The sequence below is a fragment of the Rhodnius prolixus genome, unplaced genomic scaffold (assembly GCF_049639745.1).
Source record: "Rhodnius prolixus isolate KJV_2025 unplaced genomic scaffold, Rpr scaffold_3, whole genome shotgun sequence".
Classification (NCBI taxonomy): domain Eukaryota; kingdom Metazoa; phylum Arthropoda; class Insecta; order Hemiptera; family Reduviidae; genus Rhodnius; species Rhodnius prolixus.
This window is the reverse complement of record NW_027411603.1, coordinates 30,327,654-30,342,125: the sequence shown is the minus strand read 5'-3', so window position 1 is coordinate 30,342,125 and position 14,472 is coordinate 30,327,654. Positions and strand designations below refer to the sequence as shown.

General features: G+C 33.9%; 1 protein-coding gene across 1 annotated transcript in view; it reads left to right on the top strand.

Moving 5' to 3' along the window:
• Nucleotides 1–14,472, top strand: part of LOC141453730 (uncharacterized) — a 28,914-nt gene that overhangs the window by 2,287 nt on the left and 12,155 nt on the right. The window lies entirely within an intron of this gene.

Here is a 14,472-nt window from a genome sequence, read left to right as displayed (position 1 = left end):
CATGGGACACCATATCGAAGGCCTTTCTCAGATCACAAAAACTGACTATACATTTTTATTTATTTTCATAAGCCCGCATTATTTCTTCTACAAGTTTACTGACTGCATCAACAACACCATACCCTTCTCTGTAACCAAACTGCCGTCCAATAATCAAATTATTCATTTCTAGGTGACGCAACTTTTGACGGGCCACTATTTTTTCCACTATTTTTGATAATACGGGATCCAAAGCTATTGGACATTAATCTACATATCTTGTGGAGTCTGTATTTGTACTTGGTGCAGTTAACATTATTGTCTGATAAAACTCTAAATTAATCAGTTTATTCGGTGCCTACGACTATAAAATTTTGCATACAAATAGAGACAGCTGCAGTTAACACAGTGTTAAAATTTAAAGAAAATTTATCGAGTCGATTTTTAATTATTTTCAAATAATTATCTCAATATTTCATTAAATTTGGTGAGTTTTAAAGTGTAATCTAGAAGAGAGGGGATTTGTACAAATTCATCGTGTGGCGTGCGCATACTCTTGTTTATATAGAAGTTATTATTCAGGGTGTTCATTTTAAGACGGCTCAAATGCATTTCATGCATAAACGGTTGTCCTGAGCAAAAAATGGTAGAGGAAATATTTGTTGCTCGTCACTTCTAATTTCAGAATATGTGACTTGATTTTAGATTCCTGCCCGCATACGCGGCTGACGCGCGAGAGTTTGCAGTTGACCCCCATTTTCATATGCACAGTTTTAAAGAGTATAAAAAGTTATGAAAGAAACCGGAAACCGCAATTCGATATCTTCAAAATTAAAGGTGCTAGGCCATTTCAAAATCTGGTATTTATTAATCATATTTCAATTTTTTAACTTGTTATCAAAGAGAAAGAAGAGCACGCGATAGGTCATTTTTATGTATTTTTTCATCCCCTTTCTACTAAAAATATTGCCAAGGCAGTAAAGCTAGTATTTTTCTTAATATCGGGAAATAAGTCGTTTTCCGAGTGATTTTTCTGAGAAAAATTAAATGTTAAGAGCTTTAGATGTTCTCGAGCATACACGAAATGGCTAAAAATTAATTTTACATCTGTTACAAACAGGAAGGTTTAATAATTTCTTGGTAATTTTGGGAGAGTTGCGTTTAATTACCAAAAAAATTGAAAACCTCCTGCCACATATTTAAGTGATCAATATCTTTCATGTAAAGGATCAAACTTATTCCTTAATTTATCAAATATTGCACTTTACTTAACTTGTGAAGCATGCACTGTGCCTCCAAAGGTGGCTCCTCAGGCTCGCAAGCCAGGTTAGTCAGGAGGTTATCAACTGCTCTCTATATCTGAGGAGGCACCTTTGAAAGCACAGTACATGCTTCAGAAGTTGAGTAAAGTGCATTAATCAGCGTAATTTGATAGTATCTGAAATTAAAGATTCTATAAATAATATTAACGTTAAACTTGAAAGTTTTGATGCCAAGGTAAACCAAATGGATAGAGACTTGCGTAAACGTAATTTAATTCTGTTTGGTATATTAGAAGAATTTAAAGATTATTGGGAATTAGAAAATTTTGTCTGTACATTTCTAAATGAAAAATTGCATTTAAACCTAACCGAAATTCATTTTGACTTTATAAGGAGACTAGGGACAATACAAGAAAATATGGCCCTCCCTATACTTTTTGGCCTTACCCAATTTCCTACAAAGTTAATTATTCTAAAAAATAGTCCTAAACTAAAAGGTACTGGCATAAAAATATCTGAAGATTATCCCAAAGAGGTACTACAAATAAGGAAGGCGCTTTTACCAAAATTGGTTGAGGCAAGAGAAATGGGAAAATGTGCGGTTATAAAATATAACAAATTAGTAATAAAAGACAAAATTATCTCTAACAATGAAAATAATTCAGGACATTTAAAAAAACGAATGCTGTCAAATTCACCCCCTACAGACACAGTAGCTCATAATAGGAAGATGGATCAGGCGAAATCTTCAAAGAAAACTAAGTCAGAAACTGACTCCAGTCTAGCAAAAATGAAGCTTCAGCAGTTTAGCTACACTCGCAAGAGTTCTGACGAACAAAGGGAGTGCTCTGATTCTCAGGTTACACCTAAATCTGTAGGGAAGAAATAGCAGTTAACAAGCTCTCTGGAAATTCTCGCCTATAATATAAGAGGACTTCGCCACAAGAAGCACAACACACAATTCATTTCGTATGTAAAAACTTTCGACGTTTTCCTGTTGTTCGAAACTTTTGTCGAGCAGGGTGACATAAGAGAATACGAAAACATTTTTCAAGAGTACCAATTATCTTGGATCCCTACGGTGAAGGAGTCAAGATTTGGAAGAGCCTCTGGAGGTCACCTCTATGGCATAAAGTTAAGTGGTATTGCAGTCAACTTGGTTTCATTTATTAAAATAAATAATAAAGATTTATTATCGTTTAAAACAGGAGGGTTTCTTATGTATATGTACGAGGGTCGTTTGAAAAGTCCGTGCAAAAATAAAAACTACTTAATTTTTAGGGGTAAACCTTTTTTATTTTTCAACATAGTCTCCTTTTAGGCTTATACACTTCGTCCAACGCTGCTCTAGTTTGTTGATCCCTTCCGAATAATAGGATTTGTCCAAGTCTGAAAAATAGCCATTCGTTTCTGCAATCACCTCCTCGTTTGAATAAAATCTTTTTCCCGCCAGCCATTTCTTCATATTGGGGAACAAATAGTAGTCCGAGGGAGCCAAGTCTGGAGAATAGGGGGGATGTGAAACGAGTTGGAACCCTATTTCCATTAATTTTGCGACCACAACTGCTGAGGTGTGAGCTGGTGCGTTGTCGTGATGGAAAAGGACTTTTTTGTGGGCCAATCGTGGGCGTTTTTCTTGCAGCTCGGTTTTCAAACGGTCCAATAACGATGAATAATATGCACCTGTAATAGTTTTACCCTTTTCCAGATAGTCGATGAGGATTATTCCTTGCGAATCCAAAAAGACAGTCGCCATAATCTTTCCGGCCGAAGGAACGGTCTTCGCCTTTTTTGGCGCAGATTCCCCCTTGGTAACCCATTGTTCAGATTGTTCTTTGGTCTCAGGAGTGTAGTGATGTATCCATGTTTCATCCACAGTGACGAAACGACGCTTAAAGTCCTGCGGATTCTTCTGGAACAGCTGCTAACCGTCCTTGCAACACTTCAGACGATTTCGTTTTTGGTCAAGCGTGAGCAATCGCGGCACCCATCTTGCGGATAGCTTTGTCATGTCCAAATGTTGATGCAAAATATTATGTACCCGTTCATTCGAGATGCCCACAGCACTAGCAATCTCACGCACCTTCACTCTTCTGTCATCCATCACCATTTCATGGATTTTATCAATGATTTCTGGAGTAGTAACCTCAACAGGGCGTCCAGAACGTTCAGCGTCACTTGTGCCCATATGGCCACTCCGAAAATTTTGAAACCACTTATAAACTGTTCTAATCGAAGGTGCAGAGTCACCATAATGTTTATCAAGCTTCTCTTTAGTCTCCTGAGGAGTTTTGCCTTTCATAAAGTAGTGTTTAATCAACACACGAAATTCTTTTTCGTCCATTTTTTGAAAATCACTCGACTTCCTCGATTCAAACGAATGCCAAACACAAAGAAATAGATAGATCTGGCTGAAACTTGGTGTGTGATCTTCCAAGAGATGCTACTAACTAAACATAAGCTCGATACGTGCCAGTGGTGCTATCTCTCTGACTTTGCACGGACTTTTCAAACGACCCTCGTATATATATCCAATCTATTTGAACTTTAATAACTGGGAGGAGGAATTTAATGTGCTGTATAATTTCTTTTCTGAAAACCATAATTTGAATATTTGTTTGACGGGTGATCTTAATGGTAGAGTAAGTAATCTACAAACACTCTCAAAGAAAATTGTTAATATGGGGCACAAAATTGAATCGGTAAACAGAAACTCTAAGGATACGGTTATTAACATTAATGGAAACAAACTACTAGACTTTTTTGACAGCTTTGGACTAGTAATACTTAATGGTAGAACTGAAAATGACTTAAAAGGAGAATTTACATATGTTAGTACCACAGGAAATTCTGTAATAGATTATTCATGTATTAGTGTAGACGCGGTCCCAATCGTTAACAATTTTAGAGTAGATAATCAACTGCATTCTGATCATATGCCTATTATAACTTCTTTTTTAATTAGCAATAGTTCTTTAACACATAACAATACCTTACCTCTCTTACAAAAATTAAACTGGCAGAAGCAGAACTTGCTCAATTATCAGAAAAATATATTGCATTATTTAAAATCCATTATATATGATGCCACTAGTTTAACAGCTGAAGTAAATTTCTTAACTGATATAATTAAAAGTTCATCTATATATAATGATTGCATTAGATGTCCAATTACTTGGAAGAACCCCTGGTTTGATAAAGAATGCAGTATGGCGAGATCCAAATCTTTTAAACAGCTTAAATTATTCCGGAGAACAAATGAAGTGACTAATAGATTACAGTACATAAATTATAATAATGCATATAAAGGTCTTTGCAAGAGTAAAAAAAAAAAAATATTCTGATTGTGCTAAACAGTTGTGTGAAACAAAAAATTGTAAGGAATTCTGGGGAAAGGTGAGAGTGTTTAAGAAAAGCGATGTCTGGATAGTGGGCAATATTTCCACTGAAGAGTGGTGCGCGCATTTTAAGAACTTATATAATCCAATCCAAATTTCCAGTAGATTCTCCTATGCTGAACCTTTTATCGTTAACGACCTATTAGATAAGCCGTTTACACTCGAAGAGTTACAGGTGGTTTTGGGTAACAGCAAAGAAAATAAAGCACCTGGAACTGACCGGATATGTTACGAATTTTATAAATATGCGCCAAGGGATTTCTTAATAAGAGTACTTTCTTTGTTTAACAAATTATTCGAAACTGGTGATATTCCATTCTCTTTTAAGGAATCCATTGTATTTCCTGTATATAAGAAAGGTAACAAAAATCAGGCTACTAACTACAGGGGCATATCCTTTATTAACGTTATTTGTAAATTGTATTCAGGCCTTATACTGCTCAGACTGATGAATTGGGCCGAAGACAATGGCATATAAATGGAATTCCAAGCTGGTTTTAGAACAAATTACTCAACAATAGATAACATTTTTATTTTGACTAATTTAATTAAATTAAGGTTAACTACAAAAAAACAAAAAATTTTTGCTTTTTTCGTTGAAATTTCTGCAGCATTCGACAGCATTGATAGACATAATCTTATTTATAAATTACACTCCTTGGGTCTTTCCACGAAAATTGTAACAAGCATAAAGAATCTACTCAGTAATACAACAGCTTCCATAATGTGTAAAGATGGCCTTACTCCGAACTTCCCTATTGAAACTGGAGTGAGGGTTGCCTGTTGAGTCCCTGTTTATTTTCCCTGTTCATAAACGGCCTAGAGGATTACCTGGGAGGCGGCGTAGTGGTGAATGAAGTTTGCAAAATAAAATTACTGGCATACGCAGACGATATTGTTCTGTTGGCCTCGAACCCATTATCTCTGCAATTAATGATAAATTCTTTAGATGATTACTGTAAATTATGGAACCTGAAAATTAATTTAGACAAATCTAAAGTTTTGGTCTTCAGGAATGGTGGGAGATCGTCTAAGAATGAAAAATGGGTTTTAGGCGCTCAGAGGATCGAGGTAGTTAATGAATATAAATATCTTGGAATGATACTTACCCCCACATTGCCTATGACCAAACAACTTAAAACTAAATTATCTAAAGCAAAAATGACGCTGAATACAGTATGGCATCAATTTATTGAAAATAAGAATATTACGTACTCCACAAAAATCCGTATACTGTCAGTAGATCCGTGATCTGTTATGGAGCTCAGGTCTGGGGATGGAGAAGATACGATGACGTCGAAAGACTTTTATATTTTTTCATTAAAAAATTATTCAGCTCTCCTAAACACACTTTTGGCCAAGGAAATAATTTAAAAAAATATCATATGGTTTTTAGAAATTAAAGAGTATGTTCAAAAATTTAATCTTGACACCAACTTAAGTTTGGATAATTGTACTAATATTGATTTATGTAAAAATACACTTAAAGTTATCACTGAATCTTTGACCTTTGATTTAAAAAGTAATCTACAATCGAAGTTATGTAATATTACTTCTTACCCACTTTATAAAGAGCTGGAATATAATCTGGGAAACAATGTTTATATCAGAGATGACCAACCCCTCTATAGGTTGAGATGGATATTTAAAATTAGAGGTGATCTTATACCGTTGAACTGCAGGTTTTACAAGAATAGCGGCCTGGAATGTACTCTATGTGACCTGAAAGAGAATGAGGACTTATACCATTTTCTGGCTGTTTAGTCCAGCATTGAGTGAACTTCGCCAGGTTTGGTTTGTCTCCTCGACTCTTTCTAGAGACCGTTTGGTGGATTACCTGAATGGTAAAGATTGGGTGGTGCTAGTAAATTACTGTATTGCAGCTTATGCTCATCGAATATAGATTGGAATTAATTTTGATCTCATAATTGTGACTGAGCGTCCTCTATTTAAAATATGAATTGAAATGTATGTTGGTCACCACTTGTTTGAAAAATTATGTGAAATAAATAAATAAATTAATAAATATATAAAATAAAATAATAAATAATAATAATAACAATAATAATAATAAAATAAATGAAAAATAAATAAAATGTACAAATAAGTATATATTCAGTTGTATAATACTAAATATTTTGGTTGAATTTTTGTGAAACATAGACTCCACGGACGGTCAATGACCATGTTGTTGTCTTTATGGAAAGGTATTCTAGCTTTGTATTTACTACACAAAAAGTATTTTTATGTTGTTGATTTTTTTCTCGTTCATATGTATGTGAATTATCTTTTGGTTATTTTAAATAAAGACTTATTCTTCTTCTTCTACATATCTTGTTTTCTGCTCGATAGATTTTTACAAAACTGTATACAATCCTAAACAAAAACTTACAGTTTAAAATGTTAAGTATAAGGGTTGATTAAACGCCAAAAGGTACACAAATCAGCGAGTACCCAACATTTCATTAATACTTCATTGATAGTTAAGTAATTCTACAGCATTAATTTTCATTAATAAGTTATTTTTTAGAATTTATTAGATGTCACAAACCCTTATGCTTGCCACTTCATTTATAATATTTTTTTGTTATATTTATGATAAATCACATATATATGTACATGCATGTTAATGTTAATGAGGTGTTAAGTCGGAACCGTAACAACCACTGGAGAGATCTTTTTAAAGAATGATTATACTCGTAGTTGCGGTCTCCCAAACCATCCTCAATAACAATTTTTTTGAAAAAGCGTTTTGAATAACATAGGAAGGTGTTGCGTCTAGTGCTTCAGAGAGTGAACATCATATGTTTTGTCTCTGTGTATTTTGTGAATTTGATAGTGGTTATACTCTAAATTTTGAATTGAATTTTTGACAAGTGTTTGTTTAAAAAGTGTGAAAACTATATACAAAATTTCGGACAAATCTACCGAGCAGCTTTTTAGTAATTAATTAAAATAATTATTAAATCTATAAAGAGTTGTGTTTCTATCTGGGCAAAGGTTGTTAAATTATTTGCTATAGTTTGTTAACAAGAGAGAGAATAGTTCTCAAGAGAGAAGAGAGGAGGCTATAGTACTGTGAGTACCCCTTCCACTTTACCTTCTTGACCATGCCTAGTGACAGAGAGCGTACTAGTAGCGCTTCTAGTGGGCCACTGTCAAACCCTGCAAATGGTGCGGTTGATTCAAGTAGCGTAATTATCTCTAAGCTGGATTCGCTAGCTAGCGATATAGCCGCAAGTAGAAGAGAGCAGGCTTCTCTATCAGCCGAAATAAAGGACTTGAAAAATGATCTTAAAAAAATATCAGAAAAATTAGCCAAAGAACTGCAAATATGTAAACGGAAAATTTCTAGGCTAATGGAGGAAAATAAAAAGATTAAAGAGCAGATTATCTCCTTAAATAGAGAAATCTCTTTCTCCTCTCAAACCCCCTTTCTATTCAATGTAAAGATTGATAATTATCCTGTTGCAGTTGATGAAAATTTATTTTTGATTGTCAAGAAAATTTCTGAATCTATAGGTATGGAACTCAGAGAGGAAATGATAGATTATATCTATCGTCGGAATTTCGGGAAGAAGACTGTTCCGTCTATTGTAATTAAATTTTTGCATGTATCAGTAAAAACTAAATTCATTATAAACGCAAAAAGAAATAAAGATAGACTTTACCCTGAAGATCCGAGTAGAAATATTAAGTAAATGAATTACTTTCATCGTTTAATTATAAATTATTTACCATGGCCATAGATTACAAGAGACAGGGTTTCGTAGAGTCAGCTTGGCATAGGAATGGTGTAATTCTCGTTAAAAAGAAGGCAAATGAGAGGCCTAAAGCTATACGGTGTAAAGAAGATTTACAGGCTCTGAATCCTGCTATATCTGCTATATTTACTTCAGATGATGAGGATCTGGATCCCCCACTTGAATCTGATGCGTCTACATCTTCTGTAGGTTCCAAAAGGAGGAGAGGGGAACACAAACTGGGGCGATCTCCATCTATTACTAGTTTTTTTATCCCGGAAGCACAAATAAGTTCAACTACTACTTCCTCTGTACATGGATGTTTATTAGAGACTATTTCATTTAATGTTCACCAGAATCAAGATAATTTTCACTCATTAGCTAACCGAAAATTTCCTCAAATTCTATTTTGGAATGTCCAAGGCTACAATAATCTATGTGAAAATATTGGTTACTTTGAGAATTATGACATAATCTGCTGTTCTGAGACTTGGCACCTAAATGAAATTAAGAAATCTCCTTCGAAAAGTTTTGATTTGGCAGCATCATCCTTGGCTATCAGGGAGAAATCCAGAGGAAGAGGAAGTGGCGGTCTACTGATCTTCGTTAAATGTGATATGTTTAAAGTTCTTGTTGTTGAGTCGTGTCATTGGTGGTTGATTTTAGAGCTTAAAAGTGAGGCTGTTTCTTTTCTATTAATTTTTGTCTACTTCAAACCTTCATTAGATATATCTGTTCTCTTAGATTTATTTGATATCTCAGTTAAGAATTTATTAAGTAATAATAGAAAACTATGTATATTGGGGGGTGACTTTAATTCAAGGGTTGGAATTATGGACAATTTTGATGGAATCTATGACCATTCTAATCTTAATGATGTACATGACAGTTTAGATGAATATTGTAATCAGAGAGGTCGTCTGCTAATTCAATTTATGCATGATAATTCTTTTATTCTTATAAATGGTAGATATTATAGCGATCATCCGGCGCAATTTACCTTTGTTTCTCATTTAGGAAAAAGTATTAATGATTTGATCTGGTGTAATAACGCTAACATGGATGATATATATGATTTAAAAATACTCAATAACATCTCAATGTCTGACCATTTCCCTGTATTATTGCAGCTTAACTTTAATTATCAACAATCAACCTGTAATTTTTCTGACTCTATTGCAAACAAGGTTGACGTATTTAGATGGGATAGTAACAAATCTGTCCTTTATAAAGAATTTATGATGTACTCAGATAAAGTCTCCATTCTTAGTAAATCATCTGATATTTTGTACGAAAATTTTCTAAACACTTTAACTTATGCTGCAACTTGTCTTGGGTTAAAATATGAAAAGATTGTTTATAACAAGCCAAATTATTCATTTAATAAACCTTGGTATGATTTAGAGCTTAAAGCTTCAAAAAAATTAGTTAAACAACAATTGTCTGTTTGTAGGCGAAGTGGTTTTTTGGATTTAGACTACAAAATGTATGTGTTGTTAAAAAATAAGTATAATAAGTTAATCAAAGATAAAAAGAATAACTATGACAAATCAATATTAGATGATTTTTCCAATGTTAAAGATCCTAAGGCTTTTTGGTCAGTAGTCAGAAAATTTAAAACAAAAAGAAATAATTCGAACTTAGTCTCTCTGCAAGATTGGGAAAAATTCTATACTGATATCTATCAACCATGCCCTACCATTGAGGGCTCTTATTTTGGCGTTTCTTTGCCTATTCTGGATGAGCCAATTGAGTTCAATGAAATTATTCAAAGTTTATCAAAATGTAAATCAAACTCCGCTCCTGGTCAGGACGGTTTTTCCTTTGAGTTTCTAAAATTTCTTGCACAAAACTGGTTACTTTACTTGCAAGTTCTATTTAATAATGTTCTAGAAACTGAATGTATTCCTAAACTTTGGTCGAGAATTTCTCTTTGCATGCTCCACAAGAAAGGTGATAGGCATGATCCTGCAAATTATAGGGGGATAGCTCTGGCTAATTGCACTTTAAAGGTTTTTACTCAAATTTTGTTAAATCGTTTGATTATCTGGGAATCAGAATTTAAAATTTTGCCGGAGTCTCAGTCAGGGTTCAGGAGCGGTCGTGGCTGCCTTGACAACATTTTTACTCTGTCCTCTGTAATACATCTGCACCTTCGTTTGAAGAAAAGGATTGTTTACGCTTGTTTTGTGGATTTTAAACGGGCATTCGACTCCGTTAAACATCATCTTCTTTGGTCTAAATTGTTCTTAATGGGAATGAGTCCAAAGCTTATCAGAATCTTGAAAATTCTGTATGGAAATGCTATTTTAAATGTAAGGGTAGGAACTAATTTATCCTCTGATATTTTAATGACTGAAGGAGTTTTGCAGGGGGAAATCCTCTCACCGTTCCTGTTTATTCTGTTTCTGTCAGATTTGGAAAATTTCTTCAAGGAAAGGGTGGGGGTCTCTGGTTTAAGTATTGATGGCATTAATGATTTATCGGTTCTTCTGTATGCAGACGACCTTATTATTCTGTCCGACACTTATGTTGGTATGAAAAGAAATTTAAAAGCGCTGGAGGAATATTGTCATCTGAATTCCCTAAAAGTAAACCCAGCAAAAACTAAAATTATAAAATTTCATAGAGGGCGCGCAACTCTCTCGGAAAAATTCTTCTATGAAAATACAGAAATCGTTTTGACGAATAAATACGTCTATCTAGGCGTGCAGTTTTCTTCCTCATCCATGTTTCTCTCAGCAACAGAATACTCAATCTCAAGGTTTAATATTGCTGCTGGTACCGTAAACAATATTCTGGCGAAAGTCAGGAGTAACTCATGGTCCAGTAATGTAGCTCTGTTTAATTCAATTGCCCGTTCCACATTGCTCTATTCAGTACAAATCTGGGGACTAAGGTATTTAGACCGTTTAGAATATGCCCAAACAAATTTTTATAAACGTCTTTTTCATTTATTAAAATCTACTCCGTACTACATAATACTGTTGGAAACTGGATTATCTCATATAGCCACCTCTGTTTTTAAGCTTGCGCTGAAATGGTTTTGCAAAGTATTGGAAATGGATCGATCCAGATTACCACGTATCGACTCTTTACCGTCCAATAATATTAAGTTCAACTGGGTAACCCAAATAAAGGATTTTTTTATAAATGTTGGTTACAACCATCTTTGGGAAATGCAGGATCCATATGTAATCCGTAAAAATCTAAATGCAATTTTGTCAACATATGAAACCAATTTACACAACACTGATATAGCCAGTCTATACTCCTCAAATTATAGCATTTATTACAGAAATATTCCTTTAAATATCTCGAATGATCAAAACTATCTTCTACTCTCTCTACCATTTCCTGTAACTAGTATATTGTTCCAACTCAGATCTTGCAGTAATTTCTCCATTAAAATCGTCCACAAAGCAATAGCCTATTTAATAAATCCTAACCAGATCTGTACACTTTGTAATCTCCATCAAAATGAAGATTTATTCCATTTATTCATTACCTGTCCACTTTATGAATGGATGAGAATAAAGTATCTTCCTCAATTATCAATCCCAACCACTATTAGCAGAGAGGAACAATTATTTCATTTACTGTCGCTGCAATCGAAATCCGACTGTTTAAACATTTATAATTATATTGTAAATGTAGTTATGTTGCGCTCATCAATGCTTAACGACTGATATAAGTTATAATGTAGTACTAAAATATTTAAGTTACAATTTAATTTAGAAGGTCAATTTTCATTTGTTATGATTATTTTATATTATGTAATTTTTTATTTTTCTTTATTTAAATTATGTTTAATTTTTATCTTATATTATTTGTGAATGCAACTCCTTCTGTACACCTTTTTGGTAAAAACAGAATAAAAAAAAAAAAAAAAAAAAAAAAAAAAACATAGGAAGGTATTTGTACGTAATTAGGAAAATTAAACTGCGATTTCAGTACTTCCTTTTAAGAGGAGTAAGAAAAATAAACTACGATTGCAGTACTTCTCCCTAAAAGGCAAAGAGGCAAAGCTTATTTAATCGAACGACAATTCATTGATTTAAATCGGTTCACTCATTGATAATTTAAACGATTGCAGTACTACCTCTTAGTAGGAGCAAGAGCATCAGCAACGTAGAGGAGCTTTAACCACTTATTCGAGCTGAATTTTATCAAAATCGGACTAAGCGTTATAGAAATATTGGTAATAATAGTTTTAGAAAGGGCCTTATTTGGGTGGGGCGAACTCCCCTCCTTATGAGGCAAGACTTCGAGACTTTTAAATTGCAGATCTGTACAAAATTTTGATTTGAATGACACTTCATTCATGAAAATCGGATCACGTGTCGATAATTTGCAACGATTGCTATACTTCCCCTTAACAAGTGTAAGAGCTGATCGCCGCTTTAATGTTACGTAGGGGAGCCCTAACCCTATCATCCTACCAAACTTTATCAAAATCGGGCCAAGATTTACAGAGTAATTGGTAATAATAATTTTGGAGGGGGCCTTACATAAAGGGGGCTAACTCCTCTTCCATTCGAGACCCCCAAAAGGCGCATCTACATAAAATTTCGAATCGAATGACACCTCATTCATGAAAATCGGTTCGCGCGTTTAGGCGCTACGTTGTTTACAAAAAAGGTAACAAGAAGAAGAACAACAACAACAACAACAAGATCAAGAACATGTTTTGAAAAAGTCGTTTTTGCTCATTTTCGGCAACTTTTTTCTCGAAACCTATTAGATCTGGATTGTTGCAAAAAAATTACATTTATAAAGGAGGGTTTGCCCTTTATTTTAAAGAAAATTTGGGAATTTTATCTTTTATAGAAAAAGAAAAAAAAATGGTCAATGTTGGGTGTTTTTCAACGTTACGCTTTTTCGTGCAGTTTTTGACGATCAACCCTTATACAACTGTCCTACCGGACAGTTTTAATTATATACTAAAGTTGTCTCCATATACAGGTAAAATATAAAACAAATCTATCGAGTAGTTTACTAGATATTTGAATTTAAAATTTTCAATCTGCAAAACGTAAGCATACTTTAACTCTACATATCTTGTTTTCTGCTCGAAAGATTTTTACAAAATTGAATACAATTATTAGACTAAAGTTGTCTCCATATGCAGGTAAAATATAAAACAAATCTATCTATTGTATTGTCAGAGAACGGTTCAGACGGGTGAATGATTGGGTTAGTTATTAATGTTACAGCTTGCCACGAAAACTAGTATTTTTGTGGAATTCAAATAGCTATTACATCACTAGTTGAGCATAATACATCATTTTAAAATGAAATGGGAGCTTTTCAGTTGAAGTGTGCCGTTTACTGTTTGGTACCTGACTAATGTGCCGGGACAAGTAAAAGAAAGGCCATACCTAAAGAGCGCTCATAACATTAACAATCGAATACGATGCAATCAAACAGGCTTTAAGTCGACTTTTCTTCTCTTCCCAACCCTGACACACAAACTAAGTCGATTGATTGCATCGTATTCGATTGTTAATGTCTTGTCTTTCAGTGCTCTAACTGGGCTAATTGTCTTCGATTGACTTGCTTTAGTAGAATTGCTCTCGTAATCAGCCATTTTACTAGGGTCTCCCACATTGCCTTCTAAATGAGACACATTGTTTGGTGGAGGCTATAAATATTGTAGTTCACATACTAACAGTAAATTTGCGTGTTTTGGGTTTTAATTTTACGCCTGAGAACGTGGAGATGAAACAAAGACCAACTATGATTGGTCGTTTGCCAGAAAAGAGACGAGAATAATAGCTTAATTGAGCGAAATGAGAAGATTAAAGAAATATTATTTGTACTTTGAACTTTACCAAACTGTTACCAAGATCATATTGATAAGATAAAAAACCTATTAAATATTTAAATAAATCTTCATAGTTGTACTGCAAAATGTAAGGGAACAAATAAAAGGAATGCAAAAGGGTAAGGATAGAGTTGTTTGCAGGGAATAGTACCCTAAAGGTTCTTATATCCAGAAATGTCAGCACTATCAGAGTACTCTGCGGGTAAATTAAGCGAACAAGATGGTAAAGCGACTACATAGCGAGGGATATCAATTGTATGAAA